This window comes from Ambystoma mexicanum, chromosome 14, assembly GCF_040938575.1.
Source record: "Ambystoma mexicanum isolate Mex_15411 chromosome 14, UKY_AmexF1_1, whole genome shotgun sequence".
In the NCBI taxonomy this organism is placed as follows: Eukaryota; Metazoa; Chordata; class Amphibia; order Caudata; family Ambystomatidae; genus Ambystoma; species Ambystoma mexicanum.
Window position 1 is genome coordinate 317,800,935 of NC_090940.1, and position 15,572 is coordinate 317,816,506.

Sequence of the window (15,572 nt, forward strand, 5' to 3'; positions counted from 1 at the left end):
CACACTGGGATGCAGTTGTGGATGCTGGCCTGCGTCACATGTGGACGGACTTGTGAATATTAGCTAGTGCATTAAATTAATTGAGATGTCTGGTCGTCTCTCTGACTCGGCAGGACTCTCGGGTCTGGATGTGGCCTCTGTCTCTGTCCGTTTGTGCAGGGGCCCGCCTACTGTGGAGCCTGAACCCCTCTCTCACAGTGCAGGACTCTCGTATCTGGGAGTTGCCTCTGTCTTTGCATGCTGTATGGTGAGACATGGTTTATTGTGAGGCCCGGACCTCTTCACAACTTTGCGGGGCACTCAGACATAGGTGTGGCATACGCACCTGTCCGCTGTGTGCTGAAGCAGGGCTTACTGTGGGACCAGAGCCACTCCCCACCATGCAGGACTCCCAAAATCTAGGCATTCAGCCATACTGTGAAGGTTGGCTGCAAACATATAACCCACTAACCATAAAAACTCACACAACCACCTCTCGCACCGCAAGCCGCAAGCACTTCACCACACCGCAACAACACATAAGCCGCACCAACAGCACACGAGGACTGACATCACTCCGATGCTCGCACCAAAGCTCAGCGCACGGTGTATACCGAGATGAAGCTGCCAACAGAACACCACTCCTCTCACTATCCTACACCCTCTTCACCCTACTAACCCATCCTGCCTTCTCGTTTGCAGATCCGCCAGAGGGGCTGGGGACCAACTCCGTTGGTGACAGTGTGCGGTACAAATACCTTTAACATTTAACAATATTCACCCAATGTTTTATGTTTTGCGCCTGAGCCGATGCTTGTCTCTCCAAAATAGGTGCCAGGTGGCCTGCATATAAGTAACTTTTAATATCTGGCACTGCTAGGCGCCCCACACTCTTAGTTGCCATTAATGTCTGTCTTGCCACTCTCTGGCTCTTTCTGGACCCTATAAATCAGAAACACATGTGACTGCAAATCTTTCAGTACCGCCCTTGGGATCCAAGTCGGTAGGGCCCAAAGATACATAAAGCAGGCGCAGCAACAAGGTCTTTTTAACGGTTGTTATCCTCCCCAGCCAGGTGATTTCTGTGTCCCCCCACCGCACCAGATCCTGCTTAGCTCTAGCAAAGAGCGGCCCAATATTGGCTGTATATAGATCTGCATAACGCGCAGTCAAATACACCACAAAATATTTCAGGGACTGCGAAGCCCATGAAAAAGGAAAAGCTGCCTTCAAACGCTCTACTGCCACAGGTGATTCCGAAATATTAAGTATCGTTGAGTTCATAAAATTAATGTTAAAGTCAGAGACCATGCAAAATCGTTCCAACAGCGAAACATTATGAGGCAAGGTGACCCAAGAATCTTACATATAAAAAAGATGGTTGTCCGCGTATAACGCCAGCTTGTGTTGAATTCCCGCTATATCCAGTCCTTGAATATCTTTTGATAAACGCACTTAACAGGCCAGAGGCTCCATAGACAGGTCGAACAGTAGCTGGGACAGCGGGCAATCTTGCAAAGTTACCTGATCCAAAAGGTTCCCCTTCCTTTAATCCGCATAGGCGGTAACACAAAATTGGTGAGTAGTGACCTGAGAAACTGCGGGCCAAACCTCTCTAATACCTTGGGCAGATAAGTCCAGTCAACATGGTTGAAGGCTTTCTCAGTGTCAACCGAAAGCAGAGTCGTGGCATGCTTGTATCTCGGTGCCCAGGCTGAAATATCTAACTTGCATTCGGTATTATCAGACGCCTGGCATTCTGGTACAAACCCCATCTGTTCCGCTGTTACCAGCTCGGGCAACACTGCAGCCTACCACAAAGCTAAGATTTGTGAGTAACACCAAGAGTCATAATTAAGGAACGCGATCGGCCGGAAAGAAGAACATGAGGTGGGGTCTTTGTCCGGTTTAGTGAGTAATGTAAGCATAGATTAGCCCATGGGAGGCGTAATGGATCCTTTTTCGACAAAAGAGTTCAATAGTTCGCCCATTCCAGGGGAAAGGTCCCCAGAGATTTTGTTATATAAAAAGCAACCTTGAAACTATCTGGGCTTGGTGCTTTGTTTCCCGGGAGAGACCGAATGGCGTGAGCAACTTCTTCAGCTGTTATAGGTACGTCCAAAGATTGCTTCTGGTCGACCGAAATGCGGGGAAGCGGAGCCTCTTGGATAAACGCCTCCTGCAGTGGGCTATTAAGGGAGTCCACAGCAAACAACTCAGAATAATATTGTGATAAAATATGTATTTTCATAGGTTCAGTGTGGTGGAATATACCCCTAACATCTCGCAAACTGGTGGTGCTGTTTTTCCGGGCTTGGAGTTTATACGCTAAAATTCTAGACGATTTGTTAGACATGCTATAAGTGTTTGGCCCAAAGCAGTTTATCCGAAATATCATCTGCCCATAATGCGTTTACCCCTGCCCTAGCTACTGTAGGGGAGGACTGGTCCAAGACGACCCCCCTCGCCTACGCTTTCTCCCCAGGTGAGGACTATGGCTCCTTTGGGCGTCCCCTCATGCCACCCGGGCCCAGGTGGTGGAGGGTTCACCCACTGGAGACATTGCCCGCACGTATTAATTGCCCACACGTATTAAAACGTAGCTAGGCCTAGAAACCATTTTTGTCTGGTAAAGATGGTGTGAGCTCAGCGCACTGTAGCGCGGCCCCCACCCTTGGAGGGCTTCAGTCATCCTTGTTGCCGCAGCACCCTGGCAGATCCGCTGCGAGCACGTTCCCACGAACAAGACGGACATGAGCTAGTGTAATACACTAACATTGTAACAGTTCACCTCCCGCAGTGTATCATCGCTCCCAGCATGACCCGGCCAGCAGGCCTAGGCAAATGAAAAGAAAAGTAAAATGGTCATTATATGCCAGACAATCTTTGTATATTAATGTTGAGACTACTTGCAAAGGATGCTTTTCTCTCATAAAATCCCTTATATTACAAAAGCCTGTAAGATGTATACTTACAAGAGATCATGCCCCCATGATATAAGCGATGGTGAGCATATACCATTGCAGTTGGGTACTAATAATAACGGCACGCACCAGGAATCTGGCTGTTACGTGCATGACTGGAAAACTTACACCCCATGGGCTCATACCATAACTGAACTAATGCTGCTAGAGGACACAAGAAAACGAATGTAACCATACAAAGAGCCTGTGTGAAGAATGCATGGGAAGGCGCATGTCATGTGTGCATGTCCAGGCCGCACATGTGCCACCACCGTCACGAACAGTGGCGGGTTACTTTCTATGTTCTCCTCCAATCCTAATTCTACCTCACTTACTGCAAATATATATGCATATAACTAAATACTGTACTTGTTAAAACATAACGTATGAATAAGGTGTTCAGACTGGATATAATCGAGACACATCCAGCAAAGTTTAAATGCATGTTTTGTATTGCGCTGAATAAGTATTATAGAGTGTTCAAATGTTTGTGATGTTTTTACCTAAATCGGCAACACACGAGGGAGATACCTTTGTGAAATACGTGCAAGGCCATTCCCCCTCCCACCCTGCGAAGGCTGCCAAGGCATGAGAACAGAGACCGCGCCGCACTGCCCTACCTCCCCCAACCAGACTGGAGCCGCTTCAAAGATTTGTAACCCCCTCTGTAGCACCCAAGGCCACCACCCGCCACCTGCATTATTTACAACACAGCAGTAAACCTCTGCCTGAACACACGCGCCCCCTCGTAAACCTCACAACCCACCGGACCATCGCAGACTTATGGCCCTGTGCAATCAAGACACCCAACACTTTGACAACACACAGCGGAACATCCATAACAACTTCTAACAAGGCAGAAAGACAGGTACCGCCCGTCCCAGGCCCTGAAGCTTAGCCCCTCGACCTATGGCCCCGGTCAACAGGACACTGGTAACCATGCCCTGACGTAGTGCCTCCAGTCCCCTCACAAGGTGCATTCCTCCTGTGTTGCATTAACCTGTTGTATAACCTATCGAAAGATTTACTAAAGAAGATAATACCAGAATGTTTGAATGACTGCGGTGTGCACGGCTTAGGGCTAACAAGTCAGGAAAAGACATTCATCTCTGCCACTGGCCGCGATGGCCCCACAACACCGCCTGGATGAACTCTGCCACCCTGCCAGGCCCAGCCCAACCCACGAGGCTGCCCAGTGACGTCTTCCAGCCAAAGCCAACCACATCACAGCAGCACCTATAGTTAGTCATCGCCACCCAATCCCCATGAACTTGTGCCCCCTATAGTGTGTAGGTTCTTATGACGTTTTTTGTAAATATATACGCCTGTCTTTGCGATTGTCAGACAGAGCGCTCTCGGAGTTTGCAGAGTTCTTTGCATGCCCTATTCTGATTGATAAACTCCCATTTACGCTCACCCGCACTCTGTCTTGGCCTTATTCCCATTTTGGGAGAGTCCTTCATTGTCTCTCATTGCGGGGAGGATCGTGCTGTTTGGGGACGCTTGCCTTCAGTGGTGACCCCGATAGCGTGATTTTATTTCTTCCTAAACCCATTATAACCGTCCCCTTTTGGCACGAGAATCTCCGGTCGAAAAGGGATACGCACGGTGAGCCGGCTCCGGGAAGCGGCCCGCCAACGGCGACCGGTACACTAAGAAGTGCGCACTCAATAGAGAGGGGGTACGGGATCCCGGTTGAAAAATCCCCTTTGAGTACCGCTCGCCGGAGCCGGGGCTGACTGTTGAGCTGACGGCGACACTGCCTGGACGGACCCAGTTTCGGAGACTATCGGTTCAAGACGGGCACGTGAGTACTGAGTGTGAGCGATTGTAAAGGGAGCGGGGAAAGAAACGTAGGACAGGGAACGAGCAGGGGGTACGAAGATATACTAAAGACCATTCTAAAATTTCCTTTCTTTTTCTTTGCATATGGCCATTAGGATTACGAGGTGAATAAAGAGATAGAAGTGACGGGAACCTAGCTCCGAAAGGGGGTGGAAGGCGGCGCCGCATAGTGCTATATTGACTAGTGCTGGGAATATATGACGAAGTGAAATATAAGATAAAAGTGTTCAGCAAAAGGGGGCACTGAGAATATATTAGTGATCGCTACTACTTCTTTTCTTTTTCTTTAAGGGCAGGGGGAGAATAAAAACGGAATTAGCACGAACTTGGGAGAAAAGTAAGAGAACAAAGGTCCTACTAGAGGGGGGAGAGCAGGTTAAAACCTATAAATATATGCATATGCCCTAAGTAAGATAGACAGGAACAGCCGGCTAGGGAGGAAAGGGAGGACAGTGTGAATGGTGTACTGAGTGTTACCAAGAGGTGTGTGCACCTCGTATGTGTCAAGGGACGACTGTGATGTTGAGAATGTGTAAAACAGCTATAAATATATAATTGTTAAATGGTCATGGTAAGTGTGACCGGATAAAACGTTTTGAAGGCAACATTGAGACAGCGACGTGAGTGGGTGCCTTTTGATTTCCGGGTTGATGTTGTCAAAATAAAGGATGGGTTGCTGTTGTATGTGTCTCCCAAAGAGAACAAGTTAAAAACTGTGTACCGTCTGTTCCGTGTTGTGCAGTCAAGGGAGGGAGAGCCAACCGAGCATAACATTGAATGTGAAGTAGAATACTAAAAAATAATATCGATACTACATTCACATTGTGGCTGTAGACACACACACACAGCGACACATAAGCACTAGGAGGACACAGAGATGGGGGCTGAAACACCCTTATCACATATTTGTAAAAGTCTTCCAGGGCACGCGGAGCGGATTAAGAAATATCACGACCAATGGGTAACCGAGTTGAAAGGAGAGGGGCTACCCCAGATATGGCCAGAGGGAGGATCATTTGACAAAAGCGTTCTAGATACGGTGATGACATGCATTTTCTTGAAGTACCGAGGGAAACAGCTGCAGAATAGGAGGGAAATATTAGATCTCTGGCGGTTATTTGAAGAGGTACCACCGCCTAAAGCGCCAGCACCAAATCCCGATCTCCCATCTACTACAGACAATCCACTGGTGTTACAGAAAGATATCAAAGAATTGCCAGGTGTAGCGCCACCAGTAGAGGTAATAAGTTTATATCCGATATTAAAGAAACCTGTACCCGCGGAAGGATACAGTGATCCAATGTACGTACCTCCCCCGACAACCGCTACACCCCACCGGCCCACTGCACCCCCACCATATGAAAGTACAAGGGAGCGAGGTCAGGCTTGTACACAGAGGGTGGACATAGAGAAACTCACAGATGATCTAGAATCAAGACTGTCGATAGCAAAAGATGAGCTCTCGAGGATAAAAAACATATGCGAACGAACAGCACTAGATGCAACTAGAGCTGGACGTACGTCTAGAGCATCGGATGAAAGCAGAAGGCCCGAAGAGGGGTGGAAAAAGGGCGAGATCCTGTTTAGGATTGAGGAAGAACCAACGCGAATAATAGAAGTAGGGACCCGAGAGGAAGATGGTGGTAACGAAGAAAGGCTTGGGGGATTAAGAGAGGAGTTACTATGTGATATTAGAGAGGAGCTAGACGAAAGCGACAGATTGAGTATGGCAATAGGAGGGGGAAGCGAGGGGGAGGAAGGTGCATGTTCTATGCGAACCCTAGATGATGAGTGGGCGGGGCGACTGAGGAACAGAGTGGGGAAGATGGCATCACTGGGAACATCAGCAGCCAAAACGGGTCCGGATACAACAACGAAAGGAAAGCTACAGCTCCCGTTGATACATAGGGGAGGAGGGAGGCCTAACTGGTTTATAGTCAAAAAGTCGAAAAAATAATGTCGAATAGCAAAAATGTCGAAAAAATAATGTCGAATGTAAAAAAGTCGAAAATACATACATATAATAGGAAAAGTCATAATTTCGAAAAAAAAATGTCGAAAAAAAAATGAAAACCCAAAACACTCTTTTTTTTTTTTTACCCAGATAGTAACATTTATTATGGGGGGGGTCCCCCCGCAACCCCCCCATCCCAAATGCCTACCCCAACCCCCCCCCTCCTCCCCATCCCCCCCCACCCCCCATAGATATACCTTTAATTATTTTAAAAAAATCTTTAATATAATATTAAATAATTAATTAATTATTTAAAAAACCATCCCAAACCCCTATCCCCAACCCCCCCCCCATCCTCCCCATCACCCCCACCCCCCATGGAAATACCTTTAATTATTTTTAAAAAAAAGTTTAATAAAATATTTATTATTAACACATAAAATCGAAAAAAGTCGAAATAAATTCGACATTTTTGTAATTCGACATTTTTATTTTCGACATTTTTTTTTCGACATTTTGACTTTCGATATTATTGTATTCAACATTATGACTGGACACCGGCCTAACTATATCCCATGGGCACAGATGGATAAAGCTAATTTATTAAAGCTATTGCCCCCGTTATCAGGAGGGGCAAGTAAGTGGATATACGCCTTCGAAAAACATACAGCTGGGGTACCCCTAGCTGTAGGAGATGTGAAAAGTCTGCTCGTATCAGCGGTGGACGACCAGGCTGAAAGAGTATGGGTTAAAGCCGGTTTCCCGGGAGTAACCTTAGACTGTGACCGCCATGATGGGGCCTCCTTTAACACAGTGCGGGCTAGGGTGTGGGACGCCTTACGCGAAACATTTCCAGACACACCTGACTTACAGTCCGTGATGCAGTGTGCAATGAATGACGGGGAGGAGGCTATGGATTACATATTTCGGGTCCAAGAGATGTGGAGAGCGGAAACGGGCACGCCCTGGTATCAATCGACATCTTTATTTTACTTCATTATAAAAAGGGGGCTCCCAAAGGAAGTGCAGAAGGCGCTTGACAAAATAGCAGGTATAGAAGCAAAGGGATGGCCGGAAATTCAGAGCATAATAGTACACCATTGCAAACGAATCAAGGAAAGGGAGAAGGAGGTGACGCAGAAAAGATTGGCAGACGAGGCGAAGTTGGTGCAGACAAAGTTAGTGAAGGTTGCAGCAGCAGTAGCCGCGCTCCCACACAGCAGGGAGGGAGAAGATGAGGAGGAGGGGCTGATAGCAATACAAGGAAGGGTGGCAACTAATTGGGCGGGAACAGGACAGCGGCAGTGGAACGAGCAGGAGCAGGGTGGAGGTCCGCAGTGGCAAGAGTGGACCCCTCGAGGGGGACGAGGTGGGTACAGGAGCCGAAGAGGAGGTGGACCACAGGGGTACGGGGGAATGGGAGGAAGTGGATGGCAGGGTCCCAGGGGCCCTCAGGGGAGTTGCTGGAACTGTGGACGATGGGGGCATTACTCCAGGGACTGCAGAAGTAGACAAAACAACGGGTTCCAGGAGGTGGAACAATATGGCCACCCCCACCCGGGAAGCCCATATGGCCTTCCGATGGGACAACAGCAACTGAGAGACCCAAGCCAGGGTAACATGGGCCAGCAACAGGGACCCCATTATAGAACACAGAACCACCCACAAAACATGCCTAACAACGACAGCATGCAATATACACCAGGCAACCCTTTCGCGACAGCAGCTAACGGGGCCCCCGCACCAGCACCCTACAACGGCATGTCAGTGGTCTCAGGTAACGTATTCAATGAAGGGGGGGCGATGAGACACCCCGCATAGGACAGCCCACAGAGAACACTTGCGTGTCCAGTTCTATCTACCACCCACAGTGCAGCAGAGGAACCATTGGTAGGGGCGCAGATAGGAGACAGGCAATTTATATTCATGGTTGATTCGGGAGCGGAGAAATCATGTGTCAGGGAGTGCCGGTTCCCGTTATCTAACAGGAAGTTAGAGACGCAGGGGTTCTCTGGGGCTGTAATTGAAGTTCCTTACACAGAAGTTTTGGATGTAACCATAGGGGGCAAGACTGTAAAAGCACCCTTACTGTATTATGAACAGTCCCCGATAAATTTGCTGGGGAGGGACCTTATGAGTAAACTTAACATGACCATATCATTTACGGAAGGAGGGATAGTGTGTTCTACACCCGGGATATGCCCCTTGCGTGCAATGTTGGTAGTGCAAGCCTACACAACCACACAGGAAATAGGAGGGCTGCCACAAAAGGAAGAGATGTTCATTGCAGGGCTAAAGACTTTGGCCCTTATAGTCCCAGAGTTAAAAAAACATGGATTGGAGGATTCCAGCAGAATTCCTCTTCCGCCCCATAGTGTGTCCAGATGCAGCACCAGGATCAGTGGTGTCGTTGGATTTGCACGCTGTGCAGGTATCAACGAAACGGATCGCTGTGATTGGAATGGACAGAGAAGGATGTGAATGGCGCACAGTACTGTGTACAAACGCAAACCTCGCCCTACGCGAAGTAACAGATGAGGATCTCTTTTTAGACACAGAAGCAGATGGTGAGATAGTAATGGAAATAGCGATGCCCTGTGACATTTTGATCCAAGCCAGAGAGATCCCCGTCCAATTGATGGCAGTGGTAGGAAAACCACCGTCATTTTTTGATGACGACATGAGGTTAGTACCAAACAATTTATGGACGACAGGCCCCCATGATGTAGGGCTGTTGCATGGAGTACAACCTGTGATAATAAAACTGAAACAAGGAGCTATCTTACCCCGAGTCAAACAGTATCCATTGTCCCGTGAGGCTGAAGAAGGGATAAAAGAAACGATAAATGCACTACTAGTACAAGGGATAATAGTGCCTTCAAACTCACCATGTAACACATGTATTTATCCAATTAAAAAAGCGAAAGGGGGGTCTTGGAGGATGATACAGGACTTACGCCCCCTCAATGATGTAATACAGAAAGAGTTCCCTCTAGTCCCGAACCCTGCGTCAATACTATGCAGCATCCCAAAAGCAGCATCACATTTTACAGTAGTGGACTTGAAAAACGCATTTTTCTCAATACCCCTGGCTGAAGAGAGTAGATATCTTACAGCGTTCACACTGGGGGGAAAAAGATATGAACATTGCAGATTGCCACAGGGATACTGTGAGAGCCCAAGCATATTCAACCGCATATTGCATGAAGACTTGGGAAACCTATCAGTAGAGAGTACAATTATTCAGTACGTGGATGATTTATTGGTGTGTGCACAAGACGAAGCAACATGTAGAAAAGATTCAACAATGCTTCTGACTTTACTAGCCAACAAGGGTTACAAGGTAGACAGGGAGAAGCTACAGTATTGCCTGACTGAGGTCCTATACCTGGGTCAGCTCATATCAAAAGATGGAAAAAGAATAATTCCCGACAGGGTGGAGGCAATAAGGTCAGTAGGAGAGCCCACGACGGTGAAAGACATGCAAACATTTTTGGGGATGTGCAATTATTGCCGAGCATGGATACTAGACTATGCAGCATACACCAGGCCCCTCCTGCAAGCACTCAAAGAAGCACAACAGGAGAATGTAAAAATAAAATGGTCAGAAGAAATGAGCATATCGTTCAAATTACTGAAAGAGCTAATTTCAAGCGCTCCAGTACTAGCAAACCCTGATTATGGACACGAATTTTACCTATTTTCCCATTGCAAAGGAACACTTATGACAGCAGTACTGACACAAAAAACCTCCTTAGGACACAAGCCCCTGGCGTACTATAGTGGTACTTTGGATGCCGTGATGCAGGGTCATTTCGCGTGCGAACAATCGCTCGCAGCAGCCGCATTCGCGATTGAGAAGAGTGCCACAATAGTAATGGGATGCTCTGTAACATTGTTTGTGGAACACTCATTATTTGCAATACTCGAAAGATCAAAAAGCACGCTGACCACACAGCGGGCAACAGCATATGAGATCATATTGTCCAGCGCCAACATCCACATAGTGAGATGTAAAACAGTGAACCCCGCCACGTTTATCACAGAAGCGTGCACATTGGAGGATATGCAAAATCACGATTGCGCAACCCACACAGGAGAAGGAGGGGAGGGCGCAGTTGTGTGTGAAAACGCTCTAAGCGAGGGGGAAGTGTACTTTGTGGATGGATCCGCATCAATTGATATGGATACGGGAGAAAAGCATGTTGGCATGGCGGTAGTGAGATTAGAGGAAGGTGAATTTGAAACACTAGTACAGTACCGCCTCCCGTCACATTACTCTGCACAAGCAGCAGAACTGGTTGCGCTCATAGAAGCACTACACGCAGCAAAGGGCTGTGCAGTTACAATATACACAGACTCAGCTTACATGACGACGACAGTACATGGAGGTCTAGCAAGATGGGGCCGTAGGGGATTCAGGAGGGCAGACGGAACGCCAGTGCAGCATGCAGAATTGTTAAAAGAATTAATAGAGGCCCTACAAAACCCTACTGCTGTAGCAATAGTGAAGTGCCAGGCCCATACATCCAATACAGACGTTGTGTCTTTAGGGAACGCGGCAGCGGACGCTGCCGCCAAAGAGGCTTCCTATTTTCAGAAATACGACACAGGTGAGTTCATGATGAAGAACACAACAACCGAAGAACTGTCAGAAGGGTACAACATGATGTCCTTATCACAAATTCTAGAATTGCAGGAAGGAGCTAGTGCAGAAGAAAAACTAACGTGGACGAAACGGGGATGCAGCCAATCAGGAACAGACCTATTATGGCGGCAAAATAACTCAGGGAAAGTGGTAATGCCACTACAGTTACTAGAAGTAGCATTTCAACAGCTACACTTCCCCGCACACAACACTAAACAGCACATCGCAGCAGAAATACAGGAAGAATGGTTTGTGCCCTGTCTCCAGGAGCATGTGTCTAGATTGGCAATGGAATGTACAACATGCCAAATATACAACTCAGGAATGACACTACGCACACTTCGGGGAACAATTCCCAAACCCATTGGCCCCTTCAGAGAACTGCATATAGACTATGCAGACATGGGAGAAAGGTGTAATGGCGCACGGTACATGATCGTGGTTGTGTGCCCGTTTTCAAGGTGGGTGGAAGCAGGACCCTGTGCGCGACCTGATGCCAAAAGCGCCGCCAAGTTCCTAGTAAGGGAAGTGTTCCCGCGCTGGGGAATTTGTGACGTGATTCGCTCAGATAACGGCTCTCACTTTGTGAATGAACTCTTCAAGGAAGTTACCACGTTATTGGGTATAAAACATAAATTGTGTTCGATTTATCATCCTCAAAGTAATGGCGTAGTGGAAAAGATGAACGGCCTGTTAAAGGGCAGGTTATCAAAACTATGCTTCTCATTAAGGAAAAATTGGATTTACTGTCTACCCCTGGCACTATTTGAGTTGAGAAATCAACCTAGCAAAGACCACCATTTGTCCCCACACGAGATCGTGACTGGGAGACGAATGAACACAGCACACTCTCCACTGCGTGAACACTCAGATGCTCACAGGAGCGCCGCAATATTGGGAGATGAGTTCACAGACTACCTAAGAAAATTAACAAGGGCAGCGCGCGCAATATCGAAGCAACTCTCCCCACCCTTCACTAGAGAAGAGGGAAATGTAACAGGATCTGTCATGGAACCAGAGCAACAGCTACAGCTGATGCCAGGTGACTCAATTTATGTTAGAAGCTTTGTGCGTCGGTGGAACGCACCACGATTCCATGGCCCCTACGAAGTAATTTTTTGCACACCCACGGCAGTGAAGGTGAAAGGATTGAGGTACTGGGTGCATTTGACCGACGTACGAAAAGCGTACAGCAATGTACAAGAGGAGATAGATGAGGAGGCACAGACAACAGCAAACGATGCAAATGAGTAGGATGGCTAAATAACGACTTGTGTGTGTGTGTGTGTGTGTCAGCACTGGACTTCAATGGAATAATGACTGACAAGGATATTACAAAAAAAAAAAAAAAAAAAAAGTTGCGTGTGTGTGTGCTTTCTTTTTTTTATCTTGTTGAGTGGTATGTAATTAATGAAATAATAATATTATAACATGTATATAGCCTTGTCTGTGAATACCCCTCCCCCACATCCCCACCCGCTTCCATTCCCCGTCAAATGTATTGGCACAGATGGTGCCAGCAAAACGTTTACATGCATGCACTTAATGCACTTTTATATCTCAAACAGGAGCTTCCATGGCATCTAACGGGCAGCCTGCAACGGATAGAATTAGTAGAATGAGAGAATTAGTATATGAGAGATGTAGATATTCGTATGAGTGTGGATTATCAATATGCATTACATTGTTTTTTATGATAATGTTCGGCTTGGTTACATATTGGTTTATAGCGTTCATCTCTATCGAGATGTACGAGGGGGGAGGGAGTAACAACACCACTGGACCAATTAACAGTACCACCGGGCCCAATGCAACTGCAGGGGTCAATACCAAGGAAGGTGATTTTTTGATATGGGACGGAACTAAACTTGTGTGGGGGTATCATACCACACCATCCAGTGTTGTGACCTCACAAAGAGAAAAGCCACAGGGTGGAATGCAGCGCAACACAGTGTCTCCACCAGGGGTAACCACTTACAATGCCCACAGTCTCAATGACCGAAACCCGTCTGCCATATCATGGTTATATAACACCCCCACCAGCCAGCTTGCCCCCACCCCAAAGAACAATCTGCCAGATAACGTCAGGAAAGAAAACGATAAGCTACTAGAAATGCACGAAATATTATACGATGAATGGGTCAAGGGGGGCGGGAAAGAGAAAAGGGGGTCTAGTTGGTCCACTGCCCAGGGGGGTGGGAAGTACATGAGCAACAAGAACAACAGACGAAAGAGAGAAGCAGGGAGGAGAAAGTACGATGAGTACTATGGGCTAGATCTAGATGAGATGGAAGACCCACGACACCCCCATCAAACAAATAAATGGTATGCAGACATGAGTGCCACAGCTAAACAGACAACAAACGAGAGCTGTTATGTCTGTTCCCTCATCCCCCATGCATCAGGTACACCCAAAGTGTTGTTACCTAAAGAGTTGCCTATTGTGGATGCCCAATGTCTCCTTCATCTCACGCTGTGCAGGATTAAGAACACCTTCCAGGCACACGAAGTGACTTTTCAAATGCTGCAGAACGAGAAAACGTGTTACCCAAAAACGACAGGAGTAGTATGTTTGAAAGAACCATTTTTTGTGATAAAAGGGACACTTTTTTCTGACAACAAGCAGAAGGATGAAGAAGTACTGTGCAAAGCGGAAGCACTAAGAGGTGTGGCGTCGGATAAATTACAGTGGATAGTGGAGACATGTACACCAGTATGGAGAGAACACATTTCAAAGCTAACTTGGGTAACTGCCATTGAAAAGCCGTTCAAACTACAGAGCGAAATGGACTATAAACTGTGCTTTAAAGGAGAAGGGAGAACCCCCATGGGAACAAACAAGAACTGCAACAAGACCCTCGTTATCCCAGACCTAAGGAAAGGGACAGCGGCCCTGATGGACACGTACTGGGTGTGCGGCAAACAGGCATACCTACACCTCCCCCAGTCATGGTGTGGCAGCTGCTCAATGGCCACTCTGCACTCAGCCCTGATGGTGATACCAGAAAGCCACGTCGATGGGACACGGGAACGCATGCAGAGTGTGGCTCAACCAACTGCAAAGACACAAATATATGTCCTGTCTTCGGGAAACAAGGAAGAAGTGCTGACCCGTAACAGGCGAGCATCAAATTACATATCAAAGGCATCATCAGAACTATTGGCTCAGATCCCAGACAAATATCGATTATTTAGCTCAGCAGAAACATTTTTTGCCTCACTCGTCTCAAGTGTCCAAGCACGGGCAAACGCAAAATGGCTCCAGATAACACGCTGGGAATTAATTCAGCTGGCGAACGACACTGAAGAAGGATTCAATATCATCAGAGTTGAACTAAGAGCCTTACGACTAATGACCATGCAAAACAGATATGTTCTAGACCTGCTGACGGCGATGGACGGTGGTGTTTGCCGAAAAATAGGAAGTGCCTGCTGCACTTTCGTACCTTCTGAAGACGCAGAGAATGGCTCCCTGTCCCATGTGATTGAAGCAGTCCACAACCTAGGAGAAAAAATGAAAATGGAAGGTGGAGCAGAAGCGAGTACCTGGTTCGACAACATCTTCTCCTGGGTTCCCTCATGGCTTGGAACAACTGTGAAATTTTTAATACCAGCTGTTGTGTTCCTCCTTCTACTTTTTTGCCTGTGCCAGGTGGGTCTTCGAGTCTGTGCTAACGCAGTACCAAATGGTGCAATGATGATGGTGACAATGGGCAACTCACACAGTACAATAAAAACAATGCAAGAAGCACAAGTACAAACAGGGATAGATAATTCGCCAAGGTACCAACTGGTGCCCATATACCACGATAAAGATATTGTAGATAAGTTGTGGCACACCACCATCAAAGAGCCCCGTATACTAGAATGGTATGAGGAAGTTTGGGTAGATCTAGAAGCAGATGGTGGGTGCATATATCTAACGTGTACCCCAGATGAATATGCCCGGAGAGGTGAGAGTTTAAGAGCGGTATGCAGAGCATGGATGCCCATCAAAGGAACTCCGGCATGGGATGGGGCGGCGATGGACGAGGCAGAATGTAGGAGGATAGAAGAATTAAAGAATTCGTTACTTTAGTAACGAAAGGGGGGAAATGTAGGGGAGGACTGGTCCAAGACGACCCCCCTCGCCTACGCTTTCTCCCCAGGTGAGGACTATGGCTCCTTTGGGCGTCCCCTCATG